The sequence below is a fragment of the Prionailurus bengalensis genome, chromosome B3 (genome assembly GCF_016509475.1).
Source record: "Prionailurus bengalensis isolate Pbe53 chromosome B3, Fcat_Pben_1.1_paternal_pri, whole genome shotgun sequence".
Classification (NCBI taxonomy): Eukaryota; Metazoa; Chordata; class Mammalia; order Carnivora; family Felidae; genus Prionailurus; species Prionailurus bengalensis.
The window spans coordinates 101398758-101411641 of NC_057355.1; the positions used below are offsets into that span (position 1 = coordinate 101398758).

A 12884-nucleotide genomic window follows, 5' to 3' on the forward strand; every position below is an offset into this window, starting at 1 on the left:
TTTTTTTTTTCAACGTTTATTTATTTTTGGGACAGAGGGAGACAGAGCATGAACGGGGGAGGGGCAGAGAGAGAGGGAGACACAGAATCGGAAACAGGCTCCAGGCTCTGAGCCGTCAGCCCAGAGCCCGACACGGGGCTTGAACTCACGGACCGCGAGATCGTGACCTGGCTGAAGTCGGACGCTTAACCGACTGCGCCACCCAGGCACCCCTGTTTTTGTATTTTTGAGAGAGAGAGAGAGAGAGAGCGAGAGAGAGAGAGAGACCGAGACCCCGAGCAGGGTAGGGGCAGAGAGAAAGGGAGACAGGGAATCTGAAACAGGCAGGCTCTGAGCTATGAGCGCAGAGACTGACACAGGGCTTGAACTCCAGAAGAGCAAGATCATGACCTGAGCCGAGGTCAGACACTTCACTGACTGAGCCACCCAGGAGCCCCTCCTTGAGTTTTTAAAAATGGGATCCTACCGGTAGTTTTCCTTGGTATATTGTTCTTGAGAAGTCTGATGTGAGCCTAATTTATTATTAGTAGTAGTAGTAGTAAAGTCATTTCCTGCTCACTCTTTACCCCAGAGGGCAAAAAAAAAAAAAAAAAAATTGTCTTTGAAGTCTAATATTTTCCCTAGTCTTTAAAATCTAAAATCTAATAAAATCTAATCTGACTCAGAGTTCATTGTTCTGAATCAATCTGTCCAAGGTGGGCCCTTTTAGTGTGTAGATTTCAGTTTTTCTCTTACTTCTGAAAAGTTGCCTTGAATTATGGCTTAATCGTTAGTTCTGTTCCATTGATTTCTCTTCTTCAGGGGCTCTAATTATAAATATGTTGGGTCTCCCTTTGTCTATATTGCATTTCATACACTTTCTTTCTCAAGCTTTTTACTTCTTTCTGCATCTCATTTTCATTATTTTTCTTGTTTTCTTTCCTTTTATCAATGCCTCTTCCATCAATACCCCTATTAGTATGTCCTCAAGTTTGTTTATTTTTTATTTGCTTGGGGTAGTTTAATAGTTTCCCAAAACTTCCAGGGAAGATAGTGAAGTAAGAGGATCCTAAGCTCACCTCATCTCATGCATACAGAGAGATAACATCCACATCAGTATAAGTAACCCAGAAAACAACCTGAAGACTGGCAGAGCAGACTCTAAAGCTAATTGTAGGGAACAGGCCACATCAAAGATGTGGTTGGCAACCAAAATAACTGGGAGACTATCTGTAGGAGGAAGTGATGCCACAGGCACAAAACCAGAAAGGAGAAGATGCCTCATTAGGCATCTGAGGTATGGGAGACCTGTACTGGGAAGAAGAAAACCCTCATAACATATGGCTTTGAAAACCACAGGGTCTTAGCATTCGAGTTCTTACAATCAGTGAGGCTTAAAAACTGGAATTCTAAAAATCAGTGGGCTTTGCTCCGGGACAGCATGAGAGAAACTGAGTCCCTGCCCTAAAAGAGAGAGTATAAGAAAGAACCCAACTTAGATGTAGACTAGAAGCAGCAGTTTGAAAAACACCTGGGGAAGATTCATTTATGAATCTCAGAATGTATGCTGGAATGGCAGGGATTTTTAGGAGACTTCTCTAAGAACAAAAAAGCTAGAGAGCACAATTTCCTCCTCCCTCCCCACAGCCTAGATACAGGAAACACTGGGGGAACCACTAGAAACACTCCCCAACTAGCCTGTTAACAGAGTGCTCTCCTGTGGACTTGCTCTCCCCTCCCCCGCTCCAACAGGCCCTAAGCAGAAGTCAAAGCAGTGCCACAAGTGTGGCAGTGTGCAAATGTGCAAACAGCCCCAGCAGGGGCAGCAGCACTCCAAAGTAACTCCTGCCCTACACAGAGTGGAAGACAACCACGCACACCAGTCCCACTGCAACCCCAGCAGTGGGTAGAGGGTCAGACATGGTCTGACTGTAGATTCCACCCACCAACGAAAGCTTCTCAGAGGACAACACAGAGATAGCACCCTGCAGTTTAGTGATACTGCATCTCTGACAAACACCTAGTCTGACTCAAGGTAGCCCCGGACTGGCCCATTAACAACACAGGGACTGAACCCTATCTGCAATAGGCAAAGAGAGCCATTTCAGAAGACTGGACTGAAGGCACATATGGCTCAACCACAACAGTAGGGCACACGCAACATACTCGGGAGACATCCCTGGAGTGAACAGGGGACACTGCAGGGCATTATAGGACTCGTCTTCATAAGGTCACTATTTTCAAAAGCAGGAGACATAGCTGGCTTACCTAACACACAAGAACAGTTAGTCAAAATGAGGAGACAAAAGACTATGTTCCAAATAAAAGAACAGGACAAAAAACAGCAAAAGAGCTAAATGAATTAGAGGTAAGTAATAAGCCTGCTAGAGAATTTAAGGTAATCATCATAAAGATACTCACTGGACTTCTGAAAAGGGTGGAGGACTCCAGTGAGAACCTCAACAAAGAGAAAAACATAAAAAAGAACTAGTGAAAGATGAACTCAATAACTGAAATCCAGAATACACTGGAGAGAATAAACAATACACTAGAGGAAGCAGATGGATCAGTGACTTGGAGGACAGGGTAATGAAAAACAATCAAGACACATAGTAATTAAATGGCAAAAAGTAGTGATAGAGAATTTTATAAGCAGTAAGAGAAAACAGTAACATACAAGGGAAATCCTATAAGGCTATCAGCTGATTTTTTTTTTGGCAAAAACATTGCAGGCCAGAAGGGAATGGCACAATATATTCAAAGTATGGAAAGAAAAAAACCCTACAGCTAAGAATACTCTATCCAGCAAGGGTAATATTCAGAAGAGAAGGAGAGATAAAGAATGTTCCAGACAAACAAGAGTTAAAGGAATTCATCGCCACTAAACCAGCCTTATAAGAAATGTTAAAGGGGACTCTTAAGAGTAAGAATAGTAGGAAGCATAAAAGCAGTAAAATTAAATATATCTATAAAAATCAGTCAAGGGATTCACAAAATAAAAGGATGCAAAGTATGACACCATATACCTAAAACATGGGAGGGGGTGAGGAGTAAAAATTTAGTGCTTTTGGAATGGGTACAAATTTTAGGGGCAATCTACTTAATATAGATTGCTATATGCATAAGATGTTATACATAAATCTAATCGTAACTACCAATCAAAAACCAGTTATAGATAGGCAAAATATGAAGAGAAAGAATCTAAGTATATTACTAAAGAAAGCCAGCAAATTGTGAGAGAAAAGAACAAGAAAGGAACAGAGAACTATAAAAACAACCATAAAAACCAGTAACAAAATGGCAATTCAGGGGCGCCTGGGTGGCTGGCTCAGTTGATTGAGCATTCGACTTCAGCTCAGGTTATGATCTCAAGGTTCATGAATTTAAGGCCCACATCGGGCTCTGTGCTGTCAGCTGGGAGACTGGAGCCTGCTTCAGATTCTGTGTCATTTTCTCTCTGCCCCTTCCCTGCTCCTGCTCTGTCTCTCTCAAAAACAAACATTAAAAATATTAAAACAAAATGGCAATATGTATATACCATCAACAATTACTTTGAATGTAAATGTACTAAATGCTCCAATAAGACACTGGGTGATGGAACGGATAAAAAAGCAATACTCATCTATATGCTGCCTACAAGAACCTCTTTTCAGACCTAAAGACACATGCAGACTGAAAGTGAACTGATAGAAATGCATTTATCATGCAAATACAAGTGAAAAAAAAAACTGGGTAGCAATACTTACAATCAGACAAAACAGACTTTAAAACAAAGACTGACAAGAGTCGAAGAAGGACACTAAATAATCATAAAAGGAACAATCCAACAATGTGTAACAACTGTAAATATTTATGTACTCAGCATGGGAGGACCCAAATAGATAAAGCAGCTAATAACAAACATAATGGAAGTAACTGATAGTAATACAATAATAGTGGGAGATTTTAACACCCCACTTACATCAATGGATAGATCATCCAAACAGAAAAGCAACAAGGAAATAGTGGCTTTGGATGACACATTGGATCAGGTGGATCTAACAAGTTATATGCATAACATTCCATTAAAAAAACAGCAGAATACACATTCTTTTCCAGTGCATGGGGAACATTGTCCAGAATAGATCACGTGTTAGGACACAAAACAAGTTTCAAAAAATTCAGAAAGACTGAAATCATACATCTTTTCTGACTACAACATCAAAAAAACTAGAAATCACAAGAAGAGATCTGGAAAGAACACAAACACATACATGCAGGTTAAATAACATGATACTAAAACAATGGATGGGTCAACCAAGAAACCAAAGAGAAAATCAAAAAAACACATGGAGGGAAATGATAATGAAAACACAATGGTCCAAAACCTCTGGGATACAGCAAAAGCTGTACTAAGAGGGAAGTTCATAGCAATACAAATCTACCTCAAGAAGAAAAATCTCAAATAAGCAACTTAACCTTTCATCTAAAGGAGCTAGAAAAAGGACAACAAACAAAACCGAAAACCAGTAGAAGTAAGGAAGGAAATAATAAGAATTAAAGTAGAAATAAAATAGAAACTAAAACAAAACAAAAACAAAAAAACCCCCAAAAAACAACACAAATAAAACCCCCCCAAAAACAAAAACAACAAAAACAGATCAATGAAACCAGAAGCTGGTTGTTTAAAAGAGAAATAAAATTGATAAACTTTTAGCCAGACTTAAGATAAAAAAAAAAAAAAGACTCAAATAAACAAAATCAGAAATGAAAGAGAAATAACAACCAAAACCAAAGAGAAATAACAACCAAAACCATAGAAATACAAAAGATTATAAGAGAATATTATGAAAAATATGCCAACAAATTGGGCAACCAATCTGGCTTAGTTTCTTTCTTTTTAAATATATGAAATTTATTGTCAAATTGTTTTCCATACAACACCCAGTGCTCATCCCAAAAGATGCCCTCCTCAATACCCATCACCCACCCTCCCCTCCCTCCCACCCCCCCATCAACTCTCAGTTTGTTCTCAGTTTTTAAGAGTCTCTTATGCTTTGGCTCTCTCCCACTCTAGCCTCTTTTTTTTTTTTTTCTTCCCTTTCCCTCCCCCATGGGTTTCTGTTAAGTTTCTCAGGATCCACGTAAGAATGAAAACATATGGTATCTGTCTTTCTCTGTATGGCTTATTTCACTTAGCATAACACTCTCCAGTTCCATCCACGTTTTTACAAAGGGCCATATTTCGTTCTTTCTCATTGCCATGTAGTACTCCATTGTGTATATAAACCACAATTTCTTTATCTATTCATCAGTTGATGGACATTTAGGCTCTTTCCATAATTTGGCTATTGTTGAGAGTGCTGCTATAAATATTGGGGTACAAGTGCCCCTATGCATCAGTACTCCTATATCCCTTGGGTAAATTCCTAGCAGTGCTACTGCTGGGTCATAGGATAGGTCTATTTTTAATTTTTTGAGGAACCTCCACACTGTTTTCCAGAGCGGCTGCATCAGTTTGCATTCCTACCAACAGGGCAAGAGGGTTCCCGTTTCTCCACGTCCTCTCCAGCATCTACAGTCTCCTGATTTGTCCATTTTGGCCACTCTGACTGGCGTGAGGTGATATCTGAGTGTGGTTTTGATTTGTATTTCCCTGATGAGGAGTGACGTTGAGCATCTTTTCATGTGCCTGTTGGCCATCCACATGTCTTCTTTAGAGAAGTGTCTATTCATGTTTTCTGGCCATTTCTTCACTGGGTTATTTGTTTTTTGGGTGTGGAGTTTGGTGAGCTCTATAGATTCTGGATACTAGCCCTTTGTCTGATGTCATTTGCAAATATCTTTTCCCATTCCGTCAGTTGCCTTTTAGTTTTGTTGACTGTCTCCTTTGCTGTGCAGAAGCTTTTTATCTTCCTGATGTCCCAATAGTTCATTTTTGCTTTTAATTCCCTTGCCTTTGGGGATGTGTCACGTAAGAAATTGCTACGGCTGAGGTCAGAGAGGTCTTTTCCGGCTTTCTCCTCTAGGGTTTTGATGGTTTCCTGTCTCACATTCAGGTCCTTTATCCATTTTGAGTTTATTTTTGTGAATGGTGCAAGAAAGTGGTTTAGTTTCAACCTTCCGCATGTTGCTGTCCAGTTCTCCCAGCACCATTTGTTAAAGAGACTGTCTTTTTTCCATTGGATATTCTTTCCTGCTTTGTCAAAGATTAGTTGCCCATACTTTTGTGGGTCTAGTTCTGGGGTTTCTGTTCTATTCCATTGGCCTATGTGTCTGTTTTTGTTCTGGCTTAGTTTCTAGAAGCATAAACCCTCCCAAAACAGAATCAGGAACAGACTGATTACTAAACAGTGAAATTGAATCAGTATTCAAAAAAACTCCCAATAAACAAAAGTCCAGGACCAGACAGCTTCACAGGTGAATTCTAACAAACACTTGTTTGTTAGAATTAATATATGTTTTTCTCAAGAATTAATATATGTTTTTCTCAAATTATTCCAAAAAATAGAAGAGGAAGGAAAGCTTCAAATTTATTGTGAGGCCAGATTACCCTGATACCAAAACCAGATAAAATGTCTTTTGTAAAGACACTACAAAAAAAGAGAACTACAGGCCAATATCTCTGATGAACATAGATGCAAAAATATTCAACAAAAAATTAGTAAACTGTATTAAAAATATATTAAAAAATCATTCACCACGATCAAGTGTATTTACTCCCAAGATGCAAGATCGGTTCAATATTTATGAATCAGTCAATATGATACATCACATCAATAAGAGAAAAGATAAAAACCATACGATTATTTCAATTGATGCAGAAAAAGAACTTGACAAAGCACAAGATCCATTCATAATAAAAACCCTCAACAAACTAGGTTTAGGGAAACATACGTCAACATAATAAAGGCTATATATGAAAAATCCACAGCTAACATCATACTTGACAGTGAAAACTGAGGGCTTTATCCCTAAGATCAGGAACAAGACAAGAATGTCCCCTTTCCCCACTGTCATTCAATGTAGCAGTGGAAGTCCTAGCCACAGCAGATAAGAAAAAGAAGTAAAAGGCATCCAAACTGGTGATGAAGAAGCAAAACATTCACTATTTGCATGTGACTTAACACACATATACATAACCCTAAGGACTCCACCAAAAAACTATCAGAACTGATAAATGAATTTAGTAAGGTGACAGGGTACAAAATCCACATATAGAAATCCAATGCATTTCTATATACTAATAATGTAGTGGCAGAAAGAGAAAGTAATAAAACAATCTCATTTAGAATTGCTCCAAAAATAATAAAAACCTAGGAATAAATTTAACCATGGAGGTGAAAGACCTGTACTCTGAAAACTATAAAACACTGATGAAAGAAATTAAATATGACACAAAGAAATGAAAAGAGATTCCATGGTCATGGTATGGGAGGACAAATATTGTTAAAATATCCCTACGACCTAAAGCAATCTACAGATTTAATGATATCTCTATCAAAATACCAACAGCAGTTTTTACAGAACTAGAACAAATCATCCTCAAATTTTTATGGAACCGCAATAACCGAACAGCCAAAGCAATGTTGGAAAGGAAGAACAAAACTGGTGTTAACACAATCCCAGATTTCAAGATATAATAAAAGCTGTAGTAATCAAAACAGTACGATACTGGCAAAAAATTAACACATAACATAGGTGAATAGAACAGAATAGAAAGACCAGAAATAAACCCATGATTATATTGTCAATTAATCTATGGCAAAAGAGGCAAGAATATGCAATGGGAGAAAGTCTCTTCAACAAATGGTATTGGAAAAACTGGACAGCTACATGCAAAAGAATAAAAGTGGACCACTCTTTTACACTATACACAAAAATAAAACTCAGAATGGATTAAAGATCTAAATATGAGACCCGAAACCACAAAAATCCTAGCAGAGAGCACAGGTAGTAAAGTAATTTCTCCGACATTGGTTTTTCTATGTACATCTCCTAAGGCAAGGGAAAGGAAAGTAAAAACAAACTATTGGGACTATACCAAAATAAAAGGCTTCCGCACGGCAAAGGAAACAATCAACAAAACAAAAGACAACCTACCGAATGGGACAAGATATTTGCAAATGGTATATCTGATAAGGGGTTAGTATCCAAAATCTATAAAGAACTTAGAACTCAACACCAAAAAACCAAATAATCTAATTAAAAAATGAGCAGAGGACATGAACAGACATTTCTCCTAAGACATACAGATGACCAACAGACATATGAAAAGATGCTTGACATCACTAACCAGTAGGGAAATGCAATCAAAACCACCTGCCAGAATGGCTAAAATAAAGATGCAAGAAACAACAAATGCTGGCGAAGATGCAGAGAAAAATGAACCCCCATGTACTGTTGGTGGGAATGAAAACTGGTATAACTACTGCGGAGAACAGGATGGAGGTTCCTCAAAAAATTAAAAATAAAATTACGACATGATCCCATAATTCCAGTACTGGGGACTTAGCCAGAGAATAAGAAAACACAACCTTGAAAAGATACATGCAGCCCTGTATTTATTGTAGCATTTTTTTTTTTTTTACAATAGTCAAGTTATGGAAGCAATCCAAGTGCACTGGTGATAGATAAATGGATAAAGACATCACACACACACACACACACACACACACACACACACACACACACACACAGAGGAATATTACTCAGCCATAAAAAGGAATGAAATCTTGCCATTTGCAACAATATGGATAGATATGTGAGCATAACGCTAAGTGAAATAAGAGAAAAACAAATACCATATGATTTCACTCACATGTGGAATGTTAAGAAACAAAACAATGGAACACAGGAAAAAAGAGACAAACCGAAAAACAAGACTCTTAAATACAGAGAACAAACGGATGGATACCAAAGGGGAAGTGGGTGGGGGTATGGGTGAAAGAGGTGAATAGGATTAAGGGTATACTTACTGTGATGAGCTCTGAGTATTGTACAGAACTGTTGAATCATTATATACCAGAAACTAATATAACATTACAGGGTACATTAAGGGTGGTGGTGGGTGAGTATCGAACTTGTGTGCCTCGTTTCTCTTTAATCTCTATAGTACCCTTCTTTTCTCCTTACATCCTCCTTTCCTCTCACTGTGATGGCTCCAAGGGGCACCATCCCTTATCTCTCCCAGAGCAATGTTTCTCTGATGCTGCTTGTGGCCTCTCTCTTTCACACACCTTCGCTATAGCTACTGCTATGAATTCCTAAGTCCCAGGCCTGTGTTTGTATCTCCTCAGCTGTGTGGGGGATATTTTCTTTCTGAAGGTCATTTTGCTTGCACGTCATTATAAACCTCTGATTCCTTTCTTCTCTCTTCACTATCGCTTAAGCCTCTCCTTGCCCTACTCTCCAGACTCAGAGGTTTGTAGCAGTGACAGAACTATTGTAACTTGTTGTTTCTTTCCATACAAGTAATTTAAAATTCGTGGTATTATCTATGTTATACTAATGCTGAAGGTGTGAGTTATACATGGGTTATGCGTATGTGTGTGTGTGTATGTGTGTGTGTTCCTGTTCAATCTTATGGCTTTTGGGGAGGATGTGTGGATTTACATATGGACAGTTGTCATAATCTTCCAGACCCAAAAGCTCATCTCATTTAATCCTTATAGTAATCTTAAAAGATAACTGTAATTACCCCAGTTTTACAAATGAGTAAGCTGAGTCTTATTGAAACTAAAAACTTGCCCAAAGGCACACAGCTAAATATGAGAACCAAGATTCCCACCAGACTGTGACTCCAAAATTCATCTAAGCTCTTTCTACTATACAACACAACCTTCTCAAATAAGAAAAATCCCTTTTCAGCCCTCTTCCCAAGAATTACAGTCTATTTAGTTGTGTTGGTAATTTGAAAATAAGTAATTTGGGAGATTTTATATTGACAGCCTATTATGAGACCTACAAACCAGAGCCAACCATGCCTCCCCATAAAAATAACAGAAGTAAAAAAGCAGAGTAAAAAACAGTAAAAACAAGTTTATAGCAAACATCTGCCATCCTAACTCTTTTCCTCTCTGTAGCCTAATAAATCTAAACTTGTATTCTATTGATAGATGTTTTGGGGGTTTTACCCAAGCTCTAAAAACTACCAGTATGCTACCAAATACTGTATCATCTTTCTGATTCAGGCCTCTGTCTTGAACTTCAGACCCAAATATTCAAGTGCCAACTAAACATCTCCTAGTAGACGGATCAACACAAAGTGATGGAACACACTAGGTTCCTCATGGAAAACAAAGGGAACACAAACTTGTTCCTCAACATGTATTCCCTATTATAGCAAATGGTGTGCTGACAGTTTTCAGCTGGTCACCCAAGCCAGAACTCTGGGAGTCATCCAAGATGACTCTTCCTCAAGTGCTTTTTATAAATGGACATTAATCACCATTTATTGTATCTCCTAAATCACCCTCAAATTCATCCCATATTCATCGGGCCCACAGTCTAAGTCCATACTCTTATCATTTCTACTCATTTTAGGAACTTCCTATCTAAAGTAGTATCCCTAGCTTCAACTCTCATCATCACTACCAAAAGACTGCTCACAAGTATAGGTTATACACACACACATACATTCACAAATTCTGCTAACTTACTCTCTTCTTTTTAGAAACTCAATCCATCTTTTACAGAGTAGCCAGAGAACTTTTCTAAAATACCACAAATCATATTATTCCAATGCTTAAATTCTTTAATGGCTCCTCACTGCCTGCCAAATGAATTCTGAGCTTCTCAGAAGGATTTATAAACTCATGATCTTTCCTTGTCTATCTCCTCACATACCTGATGCTACATCAAGTATTTACTTATCTAAATAATATCTGAATGTCTACCATAAAACAGGCTCTGGGGTGTGCTCCAGTGATACGTAAGATAATGCTGTTGGTCCCTGTGCTTTCCACGTCAACAAGGACAGTTCCTTGAATGTGTGATGCTGAGTTCTACTTCTGTATCCTGCACATGCTGTTCCTTCTACCTGGGATGCTCTTCCCCATTTTCTTCATTTAGCTAACTTTCATCCTTATCTCCACCAGGAAGCCTTTGGTTACCTCCTCTTCTCTAATTAACTCTGTGCACATTTATCAGTGTTCATGTTATTGTATTGTAACTGCTTAGCCTTCCTCATTTCCACAGGATCCTTGAATGTAGATACTGTGTCCTTAGGTGCTTCCAAAATCCAAAAGATAAGAGCACCTATGATAAAGTAAGATTTCAGTAAAGGCATGCTGAATGTTGCTGAACAAGACATATTTCATTCAGCTTACCTCACTATCTAGCAAGTTTGGTAGACCGAGCACTTTTGTTCGTGCTCCAAATTGGTCATTAGTTTGAGCAGTACTTGCCTATTTATTTAGTTGGTTTATGCTGTTGTCTGTCAGCCATTAACATTCTATTTTCTTTTCTATTTTTTGCGAGAGAGGGACAAAGAGAGAAACTTAAGCAGGCTCCATACCCAGCACAGAGTCTGACGCACAGCTCGATCTCATGATCGTGAGATCATAACCGGAGCAGAAATCAAGAGTTGGACATTTATGTTTAACCAACTGAGCCACCCAGGTGCCCAAACATTCTATTTTCTAACAATTATATCATTCAGAGGAAAGAGTTTGACTATTTTCCAAGAATAAAAGAACTGGGATTTTTTTGGGGTGAACATTTTGTTGAAGAATTATATACATATACAAAGGTGTGCTAATCATATGCATTATACCTCAATGGCTTTATACAAGTTAACAACACTCGCATCAAGAAAGAAAAGATTATCAGCATTTCAGAAGCCTCCTCTTGTATCTCCTTTCCAGGTGCTACACCTCACCTCTCACTAAGGGTAAACAGAATTCTAACCTCTAGCATCACAAATGAGTTTTACTTTTTAGTAGTTTATATAACAGAATCATGTAGTATGTGCTCTGCTATTTAGTTTCTTTGGTTCAACATTATATTAGTGAGAGTCATCCATTATAGACTGGATTATGTGTATGGTTAAAGTACTTGCCAGATATTAGCAAGTGAGTATTTAGATAGCTGTGAGCTATGCTCTTAGGCTAGCTTCTTCTACTATTAAAATTATTCCAAATAGCATGGAGACATCAGCCAAAAAAAAAAAAAATCCCTAATTATATATGGTAAAAGAAAGTAAATCATCAAATCAGTATTGGATCTCCTTAGGGACCAAGCTCTAATGTAGGGAAACAACCCTAAATGGGCCTTTAGTCATATAAATGAAGAACTCTCTTTTTTGGACTGGAGAGGATAGTCCCTGCCTCTCTGATATGGACATACTTTTCATCCTGCCTGAGGTTCAAAATACCACATACCAGGCTGCCCTCATGCCTGGATATCTTCCTAACCCCACTTGTGCTCTGACATCCCACAATAAGCCATGATCCCTGTGGCTGCCCTCCTCACCCCAGCTGGCCCCCAATATCCCATGCTAGCCTGCTTCTCACGTGGACATCTCTTCGCTCAACTTGGGCTGTGACATCCCAAGCCTGGCTGTCCGTATTGCACCAAAGCAGGAAAAGAAAGAAGGGCTAGTGTACTGGTTCTCATTCTGGGACAATTTCCCCCCAAGGAGACATTTGGCAATGTTTGAAAACATTTTTGATAGAAACAACTGGGGGGGGTGGGGGGTGGGACGATGTTGCTGGCATCTAGGCCAAAGATGTTGCCAAACCTCCTACAATGCACAGAACAGTTCCCTTGACCTCACACCACCCTGCCCAACAACGATAAATTATCTGGCCCCAAATGTCAACAGTGCTGAGGTTGACAAACTCTGGGATAGCAGCACCTTTTAAAACCTAAAATATGGGTATCTTCTTACTGAGCAATTCCAGAAATATATTTTATAGAAGAAA

At 38.6% G+C, this 12884-nt stretch overlaps 1 protein-coding gene across 9 annotated transcripts in view; it reads right to left on the minus strand.

Annotated features, from left to right (window-relative positions):
* The window catches only part of DDHD1 (DDHD domain containing 1), a 109900-nt gene that overhangs the window by 67082 nt on the left and 29934 nt on the right, over positions 1 to 12884 (minus strand). The window lies entirely within an intron of this gene.